The 18,986-nt window shown below is 45.6% G+C and overlaps 1 protein-coding gene and 1 non-coding gene across 2 annotated transcripts in view; both read right to left on the reverse strand.

Moving 5' to 3' along the window:
• Positions 1-18,986, reverse strand: part of ADCY5 (adenylate cyclase 5) — a 244,580-nt gene that overhangs the window by 99,309 nt on the left and 126,285 nt on the right. The gene's annotated exons all lie outside the window — the stretch shown is intronic.
• Positions 4,705-4,775, reverse strand: TRNAG-GCC. The gene has a single exon. It is a non-coding gene; the product is annotated as a tRNA-Gly (tRNA).

The following is an 18,986-nucleotide window of genomic DNA, read 5'->3' on the forward strand; positions in this document are numbered from 1 at the left end:
GGTCGGTACTGACTTGATGGCACCTAACAACAACAACAACTTGGGCTCTGGGCAAGTCACTTCTCCTCTGCTAACACTTGTTGTCCTCTTCATAAAATCAGAAATGCATGGGCAATGACCAAGGTTCTAACCATCTAGGCCAGTCCGTGAACTGACCATAGCCTGGCCTCTGGCTGCTCAGGCAGAACAGACTGACCTGACATGACCGGAGCTTCGGGGACATCCCTGACTTCAAATATTCTATCTCCAGTTCTCCTGAAGTGTTCTCTGGTATGCTCAACATTGCAGTGGAGAAACTTCAGCTATAAGACTGTCTATCATACCTGGAAGTCACTCAAAATGCCCATGTGACCTGCACTAGATTCGCGGGAAAGTCCAGAGGAAGCGGAATCCTTCAGGATCTCTGGCAGACGATGGTCCACCCTACCCCACCCTCTAAGGCGTGGGAATAAATTTCCACACAAACCAAGGACATGAGTTGAGGTAGAGGGGTTAGGGGTGAAGGAGAGAGGCTGGCTGGCTGGGAGTGCCTTAAAAGGACTTTCTAGAGAAGTTGGAGGGTGGCCTTGCCCACCCACAAATTGCTTCCCTTGCAGTTCTCTAACCTCGGGGATAAGGAAGAATACGCTTTGCGGCCAGGCATAAAGTTTTGTGGGCTAGAACTTTATTTATAATCTGAGTGCAGCAAAGTTTCTCTCCTGCAAAAATTTCATCTTGGAGAACAATTATCCAGTCGTCCCCCTGCCCCCCTCCCCAAGTTCCCCACTCTCGGCTTCCTCCTCCCACTTCCAGGAAAGTTAGACAAGCTTTCATTGTTCTGTGCATGCAGTGGTGACAGCTGAGATGACGCTGGCTGTGTAGGTGGATGGAATGGGCTGACAAAATGCTGGAGTCAAATTCAGGGGGGAGGGAAGAAAGCACCCCACCTCAACATGGAGTTCTGGTTCCACCCTATACAGGTGAAGCGAGGTTTCTATATGTCATTCCTATTGCCTAGCCATCACCTGTTCACCTGTCCATCCTTCATCTCTCCACTGCTCACCTCCAGGGACCATTTCAGGTTGACCAAATTTGGAAGAAAAACAAAGAACGCAAGCAAGAAAGTGAAACCACCGCCAAGCTCCTGGTTATTGTTAAGTGCCATCCATTCAGTTCTGATGCACAGGGATTCTGTATAGGGTTTCCAAGGTTTTTAAAATCCTTACAGGAACAGAAAGCCTCATCTTTCTCCAATGAAGCAGCTGGTGAATTTGAACTACAGCCCAACATGTAACTCACTAGGCTGGGCTCCTACCAAGTCCCTTACTGAACCCTCACATCAATCACAGGACAACACAGGATGGGCATGGAGCTGAGTCTGGGTGTGTGGAGTGCCTGGGCACTACATGGGCTGTCCTAGGGCTGATGGGCCAACCCTCTGCAACAAGAGGGAAGGGCATCCTATGGGCTTCTCTGGATCCAGCAATGTCAATCATCTCCTCAGGGGTACAGGGCCCCAGAAGTTGCCTGGGAGAGAGAGGCAGAGCAGTCCAATGGAAGGAGCTCTGTACTGGGAGTCAGGGGACCAGGGTTCGTGGCTTGTGATTTTGAGCAAGTCACTTAACCCCTCTGAATCTCAATGCTCTAATCTCTAAAATGGAGCTAGTGAACCTACGAATAAAACACATATGCAATCACATTACTGGTGTAAAGCAAGTCAAGTTGGGGCTAGCAATCCATTAGTAGTTTGGAGGGGTGAGAATTTAATAAATTTAACAAAACCACAGGGCTAGGTCATGCCTCCTTCTGCTCACCACCCAAGCCCACATACAACCACCAGTACCAGGTGCCACAGAATCGCTGCCGACTCACAGTGACTTCATGTGTAACAGAGAACAACTATGTTCCACAGGGTTTACCATGGTTGAGTTTTCTGTAGAATCTCTGGGCAAACTAAACCTCCCATCTTTTGTTTAGCAGTCAAGCAGGTTTCCTGATATGTAACAGGCACCAAAAAACGCTTGTTGAGTCAGTATATGGGTGAAAAGGAAGTTGAGGGCTGCAGGGCATTTTCTTCAGCTCACATCAGAAGACAATCCCAGACCCTCAGCAGAGTGGCCTTTCGTCAGACGCTGAGCATCAAACACAAGGTGGAAGATGGAGCTATGTGGTCTCCATGGAATGTGCAGGCCCACACCAGAACTGAACAACACAGAGGTTAAACCAAGACAGAGAGGCCAATGAATGTGTACAAACTGCTATAGGCAGTAGGGTTTAAGAGTGGTTTCAACCAGGGAGCTGAATCATGAGACAAGTCTATATGGTCCCGTGAATGGTGTGCATTGCTCAGCAGTAGTCTTGATAAGATGCTTACCAGCTGGCTGACCTTGAGCATGTCACTGGGAGATGCCCTGAGACTAAGACTGGGAGGAGAAATGAGATAATATGGAAATAGGGTTCTAGTGAAAGCAAAGAAGTTAGATGAATGCAGGGCCAGCTGTTCTCCCAGGCTGGTCACTAGGCATGGGTAGGACACATGAGGTTTCTTGTGAAAAATGAGAGAACGGAACTACACAGCCCTCAGCTGCTTCCGAAGGACTCTATAAGGTGACTCAGCCTCCCGTAGAGAAAGCCAAAAAGAGTCAGCCAGTCTCCACACACTCTCAGTTGTGCTGCTAAGGGAGGCGCATAGCTAGGTGGCCGCCAAGGCCATGAACACTCTTGTCCAAGCAGCACCAACTGCCCACGATTCTTAATGCATGAGGAGTCAGAGCCTTTCCTTTTCTTCTGCAGAGCCAAAGGAGACATTACCTCTCCTCCCTCAAGAATGCTATTAAATACAACCATTCCTCATGGGAGCCAGTAAGAAATATCCAGAGGGGAAATTATGGCAAGTATTCACTTGCAAATAACCCTCCCTGCATTCCCCATACACAGAAGCACATCCTCAGCTTTCCGGCCATCCTATGGGATGTAGATTATTATACCAGCCCCATTAGAAGATAAAATGTATATTCATCTTTTAAATTTTAAAATAGTTACCGGAGCTCTGGTAGTGTAGTGGTTACAAATCGGGCTGCGAACCTTAAAGTCAGCGGTTCGAAACTACCAGCTGCTCCGCGGGAGAAAGATGAGGCTTTCTACTCCCGTAAAGATTTACACCCTCAGAAACCCTGTACAGGGTCGCTATGGGTTGAAACCGACTCGACGGCACTTAACAACAACAACAATATTGTTTTAAAAGGCTGTGGCCACACCTATTAAATTCGTCCACCTAAATTCATTCTGTCCTTCTTCCCAAGCAGTGGGCAGTAGCTGAACACATAGCTGTCCAGCTATAGAGACTTTCTCAGCCTCCCTTGCAGCCAGGTATGGTCATGTGTCCATGTTCAGGACAAAGGAGTGTGAACAGAAGTGATAAGCAGCTCCAATGTCATTTCCTATTTTATTCAAAGACAAGTTCCTGCTTTACCTAGATCAGCACCCTTTTCATTTTCCTCTGGGCTGGAACATGGACAGACCACAAATCCAGCATTGACCCTACAGAAGAGAATAATGTCCTTAGGGGATGGAGGAGCAACTTCATGATATTGAGCAACTACACCACACCTGGACCACTCACCTTGGGATCATTGTACGAGAAATAAACTCTCAGCTCCTTTCAGCCATGTTCTGGTGTCTCTCTGCTATGGCAGTTTACCCTTTATCTTAATCAATATACCTGCAACCACCAGAGACTTCTAGATGTGTACATCCAAATGCAGTCTTAATCCCATTCCTCCTATCTTTCCATCACCCAGTGCAAAAGGGAGAAACCCCAGCAGGTAGTGTACACAAGGATGAGAGAAGATGGGATGGGACTAAAGGTGTGAAAATGAAAGTCCACTTCAAAAACAGTCAAAGATTTCTGAAACAGTGGCCCTGACAAAAGCTGGGACCAAGCCCAGACACAAGACCAGAGACAAAGCAGACAGAGTGGATTCTTCAGGCAAGGAGGAAGTAAGTATATGGCTGCACTCAGTGTGCTGGGAAACAGAGGCCCACATGGAAGATGAAGCAGGCTCTGCACTGTCTCACGGATCTGAAACTTGGGGTGGAGAAAGAACACGGGATCTGGTATCCGAAGATGCGCGTTCAGATACTAGCTCATCTATGTATTAGATGAATGGTGTTGACTGAAATAACCTGACTTTAGCAAGCCTCAGGTGATTCTATAAAATGAGGTGATACCACCTACTTTTCAAGGACTGTGAGAAGATTAAGTTGGTGGACGAATAGGGAAGTAATATAAAATGTCAGAATAACAATCATGCTTCCCTTGGTTGTTGTTGCTATCTGCCATCCAGTCAACACCCCACACATGCTGACCCCTAATAAACAACAGAAACTCTGCCTCGTCTTGTGTCAACCTCATGACTGATTATAGATCAGATCATTATGATCCATAAAGTTTTTCTTTGGCTGATTTTTGGAAGCAGATTGTCAGTCCTTTCTTCCTGGTCTCTTAGTTTAAAAGCTCAGCTAAAAGCTGTTTAACATCATTTGTTTTGCTAAGGGCCACTGAGTTGGTTCTGACTCATAGGGAGTCTACCCTACCTACAACAGAATGAAGCATTGCCCAAATCCTGTAACCATCTTTCCAGTCGTTGCTATGGTTGAGCCTATTGTTGCTAACACTGTGTCAACATCATAATGATGTGAAGACCTCCACAGACAGATGGGAGGTGCATTGGCTGGGAATTGAACCCAGGTCTCCTGGGTGGCAGGTGAGAACTCTACCATTAAGCCACCAATGCCTCACAGTCTGTTTGTTGTTTTACGCTGTCAAGTGGATTCCAAGTCATAGCAACTGTATCTGACTGAGTAGAACTGCCCCATGAGGTTTCCTAGGCTGCAATCATAAGAAAGCAGAGTGAAAGGTCTTTTCTCCAAGGAGTGGCTGTTGGGTTTAAACTACCGACCTTTCAGTTAGTTGTTATTGTTAAGTCAGTTCCAACTCATAGGGACCTGATATAGGGTTTCTGAGATTTTAAATCTTTGTGTGAGCAGAAAGCCACATCTTTCTCCTGTGGAGCAGCTGGATAGTTCAAATCGTGGACCTTGTGGTTCGAAGTCCAGTGCTTATCCTACAGAGCCACTGCAACACACTAGGACTCCTTAATCAGGTTTTGTTGTTGTTGGTAAGCACTGTTGAGTCAGTTCCTACTCATAGCAACCCTATATAGGGTTTCCGAGAAGTGACTGGTAGGTTTGAACTGCCTACCTTGTGGTTCACAGTCCAGTGCTAATCCTACAGTGCCACACCAGGAGTCTAATAGAATAATAGAATATGGTAAACAATCTCTAGATATTGGCATTGCACCCGTATGCTATAATAAAGCAATGATAACTCATAACCAGATCAGGAATTTCTAAATCAGAAATAGAAAAATGTGAAGTATGTCACAATGATGTGGCTTAGAGTTGTTGTTAACTATATGTCACACCATTGTGAAATACTTCACAATTTCTGACTCATAGTGGCCCTGTGAAAGGTTTCCAAGAAGCTGCTGGTGGGTTTAAACTCCCATCCTTGTGGTAAACAGTCCAGTGCTTATCCTACAGTGCCATATCAAGGTCTCCAACATACAGTTAAACCTCCATAAAATAGCTTGTCACATATGTGATATGATAAAGGATTATGAGATAAAATTGTATATCTGTAAGGCAGCCTTGAGGCACTAGGCAATTTCTAATCTTTGACCTTGTAGTTTAAAAAAAAAAAGGTGACATTCTAGTAGTCCTTTGTTAAACATGACATCACCTAACCTGTATCATAGGAGTTCAAACTTAAAAATTCGCACACAAGGGAGGAGGGCTTAAAAAAAATCTGTGGAAAAATGGAATGCAACGATAATGGATACAGAGTTTCAGTTCATTCTCTGAGAGACAAACAGAAGCTAGAGATTTCCCTCTAGACTCTGATACTGTCTCTGCCAGAGATCAAGACTGAGATCTGCCCATAGCCACAGACCTGAGCTCCTAGCTACAGACGACCTCAACTAGGTTCCAGCCTTCCTCCTGAGAACCTCTCATTAAGATAGGAAAAAAATAAATACATAAAGTCTGAGTTCCAAAAAAGATTAGAACTCTCACCACAGAACTAACACTGTATTTGTACCAGTCAATTCTGTTCCCCAGTGTGAACATAAATGTGGTGAGGTCTTCTTGTGTCTCTGACCACCTTGCAATAAACTAAACAAGTTAGTGAATGACAGAAAAAAAACAACAAACAAAAACCAAAGTACTGTGTCACTTGAGGAGGTGGAGGAATATGAACTCAAAACTCAGCCCTCCCCTGCCCAGAGGCCAACCTTGCTTACCCAGCATCCAGTTCTGTTGGGCCCATCACCAACAGACTGTGCTTCTGAACACTGGCTTTCACCAGCATTCCTTTGCAAGGTGTTGGCATGCTGTGGTTCATGTGCTGGGGCCTTCATCTTCTCTGGCCTGGTGCCCCCATATTGTTTCTCTTGCCTCAATTTACCCCCACATTATCTAGTAGAGGGTCCTGGTCCTGGCTCTTCAGGACCTGACCACCAAAGAGAAGACACCCACCCCATCCCCACCCCCAGCTACCTCTCCTCACTGCTTTCCAAGCACCTGGGAGCAGGATATTTTCCGGGAACATGACAGGGAAACTATCAGCCCCAGCACAGTGTCCCCACCCTAATAGCACCCTGTAAGAAAAAAGAGCAGTGTGTTTTCTCACCCCCTCCCAGAGCTGGGATTTGATGGAAAGAGCCCCAAGCCCCCAGAAAGACGGACCGGCATGGAATCCTTGCCAACAACACCGTATGTTCTCCCTTCCTGGCTATGTGTACCACCTGGAAGGATGGAGCGTGAACACCACAGAGAAAATCAGCACATGGCTCCCCACCACCAAAACCACTGAGGACCCCAGAGCAGGTGGTTCGGGAGGTAAACCTAGACCTGAAGTGACAACAGAACTACTCCTCAAAAGTCTTCCTGTAAAGGTGCACCCTTCGTAAGTGATAATCCCAATCCAAAACAAATCACTTACTGCCAGCCTTGGAAAATCTGAGTTTGTCAACAGGGTTTTCATTTTCATTCTGCTGGAGACATACATAACAAACTTTCTACATGTGCAATTCAGTGGCCTTGATTACATTCTTCAAGTTGTGTAACCATTCGTGCTATCCTTTTCCAAATCGTCTACCACCGTTAACATAAACTCACTGCCCGCTAAGCAATGACTTCTCCCTCCCACCCCAGGTCACCACTAGTAATCTTTGGTTTCTATATGTGTGCTTATTTCATGTAAGTGAGATCATACAGTATTTGATGCTTTCGAGGCTGGTCCATGTTGTGGCATGCGGCATGGGTCACAGCTACAGCAGGAATTAGGGGATGTCAGCTTGAGGACTAAGGTGCGCCTGACCCAGGCCATGGTATTTTCAATAACCTCATATGGATGTGAAAGCTGGACAGTGAATAAGGAAGATCGTAGAAGAATTGATGCCTTTGAGTTGTGGTGTTGGAGGAGAATACTGAAAGTGCCATGGATTGCCAAAAGAACCAATAGATCTGTTTTGGAAGAAGTGCAACCAGAGTGCTCCTTGGAGGCCATGATGGCTAGGCTTCGTCTCTCATACTTTGGACACATTGTCCGGAGAGAACAGTCGCTGGAGAAGGATGTCATGCTGGGTAAGGTGGAGGGTCAGAGAAAGAGAGGAGAACCCCCAAGGAGATGATCAGCCAGGTGGCATCATTGATGGCGTCAAGTGTGGCGGTGGTAGTGAGGTTGGCCCAGAATTGGTCATTGTTTCGTTCTGCTGTGCATGGGGTCGCTATGAGTCGGTTCTGACTCGATGGCACCTGACGACAACAACAACAAATACCACCTTTGAACTCAAACAACTTGAACCCTGAGAAGTAGAGAAGAGTTGTTGTTGTTGTTAAGTGCTGTTGAGTCAGTTCCAACCACAGCGACCCTGAATAGGGCTTCCTAGGAGTGGCTGCTGCACTTGAACTGCCAACCTTGTGGTTCAAACCGACTTTGCTATCCAGCACATTAACCCACAGCGCCACACCAGGAGTTCCTCTGAGAGAAGGGTTGTTGTTATTGTTAGGTGCCATTGAGTCAGTACCAACTCACAGCAACCTTATACACAACAGAATGAAACACTGCCCAATCCTGAGCCAGCCTCACAATTGTTGCCATGCTTGAGCGAATGGTTGTTGTAGTTGTTATGTGCCATGGAGTTAGTTCCGACCCATAGTGACCCTGTACAGGGTTTCCGAGGCTGTAAATCTTTACGGGAGCAGAAAGCCTCCTCTTTTTCCCATGGAACAGCTGGTAGTTTCGAACTGCTGACCGTGAGGTTCGCAGCCCAATTTGTCACTACTACGTTACCAGAGCTCCTTACATGAGCGAAGGGTAGAGATGTTCAAAAAGTTGTATCACTTGGTTTCCAATTCTTGTCTGTTAAATTATAAGAGTTATCCATGGTTAATTACTTCCACAGAATCAGCCAGGTACCTCTCGGCTCTGGGACCACATCTCACAAAGTCTCCAGCACCTAGCACTGTGCCTAACAAACGGCAGGTATTAGGTAAACATTTGGTTTAGAGCAGGATGGGCAGAAAGAAGCATCAAGGACTGACTGGTTTGTCTAACCATGGTCATTCCAGGCAGCTGATATGTACACAAGGAATACAGACTGATCTGACCTCAACTGAACCAAAAATAATTAAGAAAGGAAGTCTGTTACCAATCATCCAATGCATTCCAGACCATTAGAAATCCTCTGCTGACTGGGACTACCCATGCCACAGATGTGCACCGAGGGAGAGACACATTCTCACCACCCTAGCCCACGGTCACAGAAATGATACCCTACTCTGGAGGGCCCTGGGAAGCTGGGGCAGAGGTCCTTGGCAAGTTCATACTGTGAGGAGCGCCTCAAGTGCTAGCACAAGTCACTTAGACTAAAATTGCCTTTGTCAAAACAAAGCCGCTGCTGGCACTGGGAAGGCTGGTGTCTGTTTTCATCACTGACACTTGTTAAGCTGTGGAATGTGACCAAGAGGCCAGGAGCCCCTCAGGTAGCCAAGGGCCAGGCCTGAAGGAGCATGGACCTTGAATTCCCATCACATTTCTACTACTGGGGCACTTTGTAACATTAGGATAATAGATGCATCTCTTAACTTTTTGTTGGTTTTGTTGTTGCAAGCTGCCATTGTTCACGCACGAAGGAACCAAACATGGTCCTATGCCATCTCCATGATCGACTGTAAATAGAATCGTTGTGATCTATAGGGTTTCGTTGGCTGAGTTTTAGGAGTAGATAGCCAGGTCTTTCTTCGTAGTCAGTCTTAGTCCTTGAGTCAGTTCCAACTCATAGCGATCTCCATCTTTTTGCTGTTGTGAATAGTGCTGCTATGAACATTGGTGTGCATATATCTACTCGTGCTATGGCTTGTATTTCTTGTGGATATATACCAAGTAGAGAAATTACTGGGTCATGAGGTATTTCTATTTCCAACTTTCTGAGAAAGTGAAAGTTTTCTCAGAGTGGTTGGACCATTTAACAGTCCCACCAGCAATGTAGGAGGGTCCCAGACTCTCCATACCTTTGCCAGTATTTGCATTTTCTGTTTTTGGTTTTTTTTAACTTTGCTATTAATGCTGGTGTGAGATGATATCTCATTGTTTTGATTTGCATCTCTCTAATGGTCAATGATCATGAATATTTCTTCACATGTTGGCTACCTGAATGTCTTCTTTGGTGAATAAGCTGTAATTTTTATGGGAACAAATTGCCAGGTCTTTTCTCACTAGAACTAGCTGACTCTAAAACCCATGCTCTTAACTATTATGCTATACTATCCCATAAGACAGAAGAATGATTGTCTACAATTGCAAAGAGGGATTTGCTGTTATTGTTAAGTGCTGTTGAGTTGGTTCCAACCCACAGCAACCCTGTATAGGGTTTCCAAGGAGTGGCTAGTGAGCTTGAAGTACCGACCTTGTGGTTCAAACTGACTTTGCAGTCTGACGCATTAACCCACAGTGCCACACCAGAACCCCAGGGAGATGGTGGTAGGGCTGAAAAGGTGACAGAAATCCAAGAGATGATACTCATCTAAAGGAAGTACCGACAAGACTGGGACCAACCCAAGAGAGACTCAAATGTTTATGGAATCTTTGACAGAGATTGGGAGTCCCTGTGTAGTATAACCAGTTAACACGCTTGTGCTAACCAAAGGAGCCACCCAGAGCTCTTCAAAAGAAAGGCTGCGTGATCTACTTCCCCCAAAAGCAGCCATTGAAAAGGCTATGGAGTACAGTTCTGTTCTGATACACAAGGGATCACCATGAGTCAGAATGAACTCAATGCCAACTGGGTTTGACAGAGATATAAAAGTTGAGAAAACTATCAATTATGGGCATATGATGAGTTCAGAATGAAGAGTTGAGAATTGTTCTTACAACTACTACTCTTGTATTCTCCCATTTAATGTAAATGTTGTCAGCTGTCTCCTGGTCTTCATAAAGCCCCCAGGGGAATGAAACCTCCCACCCTCTTTCTTCCCCTTCAAAGGCTGTTTCAAGGGCAGCACATTTGTTCTGAGGGAAAATGAAGAGGATCTGTTTAGTGTCTGCTCACTGCCAAGGAGTCCAACATGGAGGACTCATTTATTTTCAAGTCTGTGTGTGTGAAAGCACACACGCGTGTATCAAGATCCTACAGATATAAACAGCTTTGCCTCAGAGAAGGAAGCACACTCTCATTTTTCCTCAGTGGACGACAAACAGAGATAAACCAGGCTCTGAGTTTTCCCAGGTTTTACTGCCAGCAATCTCAGCCAAGAGGACTCTCAGCAGTGTGTCCTTCCTGAAGACTCTCATCAAGGCTTCACCCCAACAGCCCAGCCCACCCTGTCTCTGGGCTCAGCCACCCATCTGGGATGGGCCTGTCTGTCCCAGTTCTCATAGCAATCTGGAGAATCTGCAACCCAAGGTCAGCAGGCACCATATTACTTTCTTGAGAAAGAATGTCTACAGCTAAGAATTTGCCCCAAGAGTGTATAGCGGGTCAGAGGAACGAGAGACCTTGGGCCAACTAGCCATTCTAAGAGCTGGTTTCATCCTTGAGTGTTCTGAGGCCCAACGGTGTGCCGGGCACTCTGCAATCCAGGATGTGGAGCAGGGTGTTCATATGGCAAGTGTAGATGGAAGAAGGGTGGCAGAGTGACCTCGAAGGCCTCATTTAGCCTGAGAAACAGAGCACTATCTATATACTCAGGGTGTCTGTCCTGGCTGGGGCTCCACAAAGACCTGGCTGTGTCACAATGGTGGAAATAATGGTGGCGATAATTGTGGAGGATTTTCTTGCCCAAAAGTTGAGTAATTTTGTGGCCATGTAGAAAAGTGTGCAGTAGACCTTCAAGTACTCAATATGCTGGCTCTCCAGGGCAAGGGGTGCAATGGGCAACAGGGGAGACTCAAGGTCTGCTAAGCTCCTGTTTCAGCAGGAATGTGACTAAGGTGGTCATAAACACTGGACTTCGAGCCACAAAGTGGGCAGTTCAAACCCACCAGCTGCGCCTCTGAAACCCTATACAGGATCACTGTGAGTCAGAACCTACTCAACAGCACTTAACAGCAAACAACAACAGGTCTGAAGAAATGTCAAGGGTGCTGCAAAGTTGGTCACACAAAAGCTAAGGGGTGCAGGAATGTTTGTGGACCATGGCACTTTCGTAAGGAAAATGAGAATTTCTTCTAAGGACTCTAAGTTCTTTCTGCCCAGTCCAGGTTGTGAGAAGGGACATCTGTTCCTAAAGGTGCCTCCCCTGCTCAAGACCTAAGGACACAGTCTGCATAGAAATCACAGGCAGCCTGTGTCCTATTCTGCCAACTATACGCATGCCTAGGAGGATAATTAGCAGTGAACCCCCTGAAGCCCCAGCCCTAGGTGACTCTGGGCAGGGTGAGAATGTGAGCTAAGAGGATCAAAAGGGCCAGAAGGAGGATGAGGCTGCAGAACAAAGGTCTAGGCAGACAGGAAGGAGGAAACTGGAAGAGCCTCATCAAGAAAGGGGCAGGAAGAAAAAGTTTCATTGAAATATTCCCAAAATCTAATTTTAGACAATAGTTCCTTTCTCCACTAGCATTCTTCCCAGAACTAGGATTTGTATCCAGTGAATTCCCATCATCCCCTGGGAAAGTTTCATCCTCTGGTGTTTTTCAAGCACCGAGTGCTTTTTATCTGGGCTAAAACAGACCAGTAGGGAAGCCGGGCCGCAGCAGAAGATAGCCTTGGGCTTGGCCTTTCCAAAGCAACACACATATTCACAAACACACCCACACACCAGTCCACTTCCAGTTGACAAAATCATAGTAGACAAGAGCAGGAAAGCTCTCTACACAGAAGCCAAAACGATCTTTTCAAAACACAAATCCAATCATACAAACTGTACTTCCCTCTAGTTTCAAATATTAATAAATCCCAAATCTCAGAATAAAATCCAAATTCCTTCACTCAGCTACATGGGCTGTGCCAGCTGGCTCCTACTGCTTTTGCAATCTCATCTGACACCTATTTCCCCACTTCTTGATATCACTACCCTTGAATTCAATCCCTGCTCAATCCTGCCACAGGATCTTTGCACATGCTAATCCTTCTTCTAACAATACACTTCTTCTACCTGACACACCACTCTGCCACTACCTACTCTTCCTTTAGCCTGCAGCCAAATATTCAATTACTCTGGAAAGTCTTTTCTAATCTCCCAGAACAATTTTCCTCATAACAGTCACCATACCGCATGTGTCAGTGTTGGTCCCTCCCTTTTCGTTCTGAGTTGTTGCTGTTCGGTGCCCTGGAGTCAGTCCTAACTCAGCACCCTATGCACAGCAGAATGAGATGCTGCTCAATCCTGTGCCATCCTCACAATCATTTCTAAGTTTGAGCCCATTGTTGCAGCCATTGTGTCAACAATCCATCTTGTTGAGGCTCTTCCTCTTTTGGCTGGCTTTCTAGTTGACCAAGCATCACGTTCTCCTCCAGGGACTGGTCCCTCCTGATAACATATCCAAAGTACGTAAGACAAAGTTTTGACGTCCTCACTTCTAAGGACATTCTGGGTACAGTCAAGATTTTACCGTCTCCAGTGTGATTTGTCAGTGTACGTCTTCCCTATTAAACTATAAGCAATTTCCTAAGAGCTCACCAAAGAATCACCAGCACCTAGTACAGTGTCTAGCAGAAAATGAACACTCACAAAATACTGCATGCCCAGTTGTGAGCTTCTGGGCATTTCCTAAAGCTAGGTCCATGAATTCCACTTCAGAACAAAACTAAGAAATAGCTCCCATGTAGCAGGCATCTGTTCTACTTCTCCAGCTGAGCTCAAGAGCCATTCAGTCCCCAGCACCAGCCTGTTCACTTCACAGTCTCACCATATTTCAGACCCTGAGAGGGCTTAATGCCCTGCATTGTTAGGTGAAGAAACAAGTCCAGTGCCCAAGATCGCACTGTCAGGTAGCAGGGACAACATCAGGCCTCTTGGTTCTAATGTTGTTGTTGCTGTTGTTAAGTGTCATCAGTCAGTTCCGACCCATAGAAACCCCTGTATAGAGTTTCCAAGGAACAGCTGGTGAGATTGAACTGTAGACCTTGCAGTTCAAACCAACTTTGTAGTCCAGAGCATTAACCCACAGCGCCATACCAGTATTCATTCTAATGTGCTGTTCTATTGATCAGAATGGGTTAGGCTATGCTACAGTAACACATACACCCCCAAATCTCAGAGTCTTAACTCAATAAAAGCTTAGTACTGACTCATTAAAAAATCTGATGCAGGTCAAGTGCCTCTACTTCATATTGTAGCTATGCCATCTAAAACATGTGGCCTTTAGGGTCACTGTGGAATAGGAAAAGAGAACGTTGGAGGATTGCACAGTATGTTCTTTTTTCAGTCTTTTTTATTGTGCTGTATTTTTGGTGGAAGTTTACAGAGCAAATGAGGTTCCCATTTAACAATTTCCAAATATATTGTTCAGTAGCATTGGCATGATTTCCAGTCTCGTTGTTCTGTGTTCATTAATCTAGCTTCTGTGCCCTCCCCCACATACTGCCTCATCTTAGTTTCAGGGTAAATATTGACCATTTAATCTCATATACTTACGACATAAAGGAGCACAGAACTCACGGGTGATATTGCTTACATTATGAGCCAATCTGCTATTGGGCTGAAAGATGACCTCTGGTGGCTTCTGTTCCAAGTTTAAAGGGGATCTCAGGGTGAAGGTCTTACTGGCCCACAGTTAGTCTGGTCTCTTTTTTAGGAATGTGAGGTTCATTCTCCCATTCTGTGTGGGACCACCTACTGTGTCTCTGGTCAGCATGGTTGGTAGAGTGGTAGCTGGGCACCATCTAGTTCTTCTGATTTCAGGATAGCTCAGGCCATGATTTGAGTGGGCTATTATTCTATAGACTACTTTCTTCTCTGAGTTTTTGGCTTCCTCCTTTTCTCTTTTGCTCCAGAGAAGTACAGACCAATGGTCATATCTTAGATGGTCTCTCATGCGATTTTAATACATACTAAACTAGCATATGGAACATTATCTTTATAAAGTACGTATGCCCACCGATTAAGTTGTCCCTGAGACTGTATCCTACGTCTTCAAACCCAGTAAACTGAAGTTAAACCTAGGAAGTATGCGCAGCTGGGCTCCTCTGTGTTTTACTACATAGATGAATATATACGCAGCACATACACACCTGCCTGAACATACGCCCTTAGATACATCTATACATGCAAACTCATATATTCATACATGCCTTCCAAACACAGCTAGTTATCTACTTTTTGAAAGTTTGCTTACGCCACTTCACTTTTATGAAAGACCTACATTAGTACCTATTTTTGCTAACCGGAAAAAATTCTGAAGCAGATTCTTCACCTTTTAGAAGAAAAGTAAAACTAGCATTCAGTGATTGTTTTGCAGTGAGCTGTTAAAGAGGCAGTACGTACACAAGTAGCAAAAGCAGGGTTGCCACGCTCTTTCCATGGGAACTACACTCAGCATCGCAGCGCAGTATCAAGTCGCCACAGCTTTGAACTGCCTGCAAACACTACGTGTTAGTGTTATTTTAGTTTTATGTGTTATTTCATACGACTTGGTAGGATCATTTTTGGGGGGCCTGGGAAGGCTCAAAAAAGCTTCCCATATAAATGAATGATAACTGCATCTTTGCTTTATGTCATCTAGGCTTACAAATGGTTTCATAGGTGCACTCTACTTTCAGATAGCGGGGGGCACCTGCATATGCATACATATCTACCTAAGTGACCATTCACATTTTTTTTTTTTGGTTGTTATAAAGCGCAGCATTTTTTTTTTTTTTTTTACGGGCCAGACCTTGAAGTGGTGTATATCATAGCATGGGTCACTTTTGCCCACATTCCATTAGCTAAAACTCAATCTAACCCAAATTAGCTGTGAGTGAGACTTGGGAACACAGTCTTCCCAAGTGCCCATAAAGAGAGAATGATGTTGAAGACACATGAGCTCCCCCACTGTTGAGCTGCTCCTAATTTAAGCTACTTGAATCCACAGTCCACACCTCCTTCTGGTAGAACAAACCTCTGACTTTGAAATAACACATTGAACCAGTACCCAAGCTTCCCAGAGCAGATACTCTAATACCAGTTACTGCTGAGTCAATTCCAACTCATGGCAACCCTACACATATCAAGAGTACAACTGTCCTCTATAAGGTTTTCAATGTCTGTGGCCTTTTGGAAGCAGACGGCTTCTTCCGAGGTGGTTTTGAGTGGGTTTAAACCACTAACCTTCTAGCTAGTACTGTTTATGCCACCCAGAGATGTCTTTCCAGAGCAAAGAACCCTGCAAAAATCCATCGATTGATTTTTGCAACAAATCATCTTCTATCCATTGGGAACAATGGATAGAGAGAGAGAGGTAATAACTGAGACCAGGTAATATCTGGAACTTTAATCGTCCCCATCTCACTCCCAGCTGTCCCCGTTCTGCAAGAAGGGAGTTGACACTGTTGTAGGAGAGTCCCACCTCTGTGTTAAAACTCGGGGCTCTTCTCCTAGCCACCTGCCACAGATGACCATAACTGAAGGAGAGGGGAGCCCTGGCCATGGAAACACCCGGGGCTCTGGTCCTGGCCCAGTTTTGATCAGCCAAAAGTCTTTATATGTGTCTCTTCATGCCTTTGTTTCCCCAAAGACAAAATGGAGATGCTTAGCACTCATTCCTGCCTATCACTCAGAGTTAGTGTGAGGATTAGAGAAGTGAGAAATGATTCAGACGCAAGTGACATCAATTATTATAAATAGAGAAAGTCACCTAACTCACAAAGGAAGCGCTGGCACTGCAAAAAGAGACCCATTTTGTTAGCTCTCCTGTCCCACACTCTCATTATCAGAATGTCCTGTCCCAGCTTCCAGGAACTCGGACGGAAATTCTCCTAGCGACGTGAATTTCTGGGTACTGGTTATTGTATTACTGTACTTGGATACAGAATCAGATGCAAACGCTTATTTTAATATGCACCAGTCTAGGGGCTGAGGTTCCACTCATCCATTTACATATAGGTTTATGCAGGGACTCAGGATCACTGGCAGACACTCTACACCTGGTGTTTTGATGTCAGAGGTCTGAGAGTTGAGAGAAGGGGTTGGCATGGGGGTGGTGTTAGTATAGAGACCACCAGAGTGAGAGATGAGGGAAATGAGAACTTCAAGAGTCACACTTGAGGCTGTGCCTTGGCTCTTCCCTGGGGCTGTGCCCTCCCACCAGCTCTGTTCATGGAAGTAAGTCTCTCTATTCCTTTGCAGTAACACCAAGCCCTCTCCTCGTGAGGTGAGAAAAGAACCGATAGAAGAGTAGGCTCTCGGTCTCCAGGACCACAGAACAGGTGAGTTTGCAAGAACTTCATCTATAAGAACCCAGCAATCACTGCTGCCGAGTGGGGTTGAGGTGGTGGGAAGCAGGAGAGAGGTATGGAGAAGAGTGTGGGTGAGGCAGACAATGGAAGCTGTCATTGAGGCTCCCTTGACAGCTCAGAGCGTGGGAAGGGCACGTGGGTGAGGGTGGGGGCACCTCACAGGGCCGGAGATATGGGGAAGGAGAAAGAGAGATGGGGGTTTTGAGTGGGGAGGGCTTGGCAACTGCAAAGTTGAGACATCTGAATGGCGCCCCCAGTTGTTAGCCAACTTCTGATCAGGCTTTCTCTGAACATCAGACACTCCATCCTAAGAACGTTTCTGGAGGTGCACCTCGCTTTTGTTTTTAACTATCACAATTCAGGCTTCTTCACTGACTCTCCTAGCGCCTGGCTGCTCACTGAAAGGTCTTGGTTCAAACCCACCAGTGGCTCCATGGGAGAAAAGACCTGGGTGGTCTGTCCCATAGAGTCTAGGAAACTATGGGGCAGGTCTACTCTGTCATATTGGGTCTCTATAAGTCAAATATACTCAACATACAACAGTGTAGGCAACATGCTCTTTAGAGAGAGTAAAAAGGAAAAAGTAGAATATCCTCATTTGGCAGAAGAAGGAACTGAGACTCAAAGAAGTCACCAACTCAATCCAAGGATAAGCATACAGAATACCAAGTGTACGGTCAGCACTCAAACCAGGTCCTTCTAAACCCCAAGGATGCAACTAGACATATTCTAGTTGGAATTCTACCCTCCTAACAATAAGTGTCCTGGTGTGATGCTGTGGGTTAATGTGCTAGACTGCAAAGTCGGATTGAATTACAAGGTTGGTGGTTCAAGCTCACCTACACAGGGTCACTATGGGTTGGAATTGACTCAACAGCACCTAACAACAACAATGGCGCTGTAGGATAAGCACTGGACCAAAAGGTCGTTTGAATTGTAAGGCTGGCAGTTCAAACTCACCAGACGTTCTTTGGAAACCCTATACAGGGTCGCTATGGCACTTAACAACGAAACTTAACAACAACAGTAGTACAAGCACAGTACTTTCCCCATAGGATGAGAAGGATGTTAGTGTTAAGTGCTACTGAGTCGTTTCCAATTCATGTTGTTGTTATTAAGAGTCCTTGGGGGGGAAAAAAAGAATCTTTGAGTCAGTTCTGACTCATAGCAACCCTGTAAAGGGTTTCCGAGGAGCGACCCTGCTGTTTAAACCAATCTTACAGTCCAGCACATTAACCCGCAGTGCCACACCAGGACTCCTTCCAAGTCATAGGGACCCTGTATAGGGATTCTGGTAGTGTAGTGGTTACGAATCGGCCTGTGAACCGCAAGGTCAGCAGTTTGAAACCACCAGCAGTTCCACGGGAGAAAGATGAGGCATTCTGCTCCCGTAAAGATTTACAGCCTCGGAAACCCTGTGCAGGGTCGCAATGAGTCGGACATAGGCACTTAACAACAACATAGGGATTCTGAGGAGCGGTTGGTGGGTTTGAAACACTGACCTTGCAGTTCAAACTGACCTTCTGGCACCACACCAGGATGATTGTTGTTGTTTGGTGCCATTGAGTTGGTACCGACCCATAGTGACATTATGCACAGCAGAACGAAACACTGCCCGATCCTGGGCCAACCTCACTACTACTGCCACGATTGAGTCCACCAATGCTGCACTTGGCCAATCCATCTCGTTAAGGGTCTTCCTCTTTTTCTCTGACCCTCCACCTTACCAAACATGATATCCTTCTCCAGAGACTGGCCCCTCCTGACAATATGTCCAAAAGTATGAGAGACGAAGTTTGGCCATCTTGGTCTCTGGCTGCACTCATTCCAAAATAAATCTATTGGTTCTTTTGGCATACCCATGGCATTTTCAATATTCTCCTCCAACACCATAACTCAAAAGCATCAATTCTTCTGCGGTCTTCCTTATTCACTGTCCAGATTTTGCAAGCATATGAGGTTACTGAAAATACCATGGCTTGGGTCAGGCGCACCTAGTCCTCAAGCTGA

The sequence above is a fragment of the Chrysochloris asiatica genome, unplaced genomic scaffold (assembly GCF_000296735.1).
Source record: "Chrysochloris asiatica unplaced genomic scaffold, ChrAsi1.0 scaffold00130, whole genome shotgun sequence".
In the NCBI taxonomy this organism is placed as follows: Eukaryota; Metazoa; Chordata; class Mammalia; order Afrosoricida; family Chrysochloridae; genus Chrysochloris; species Chrysochloris asiatica.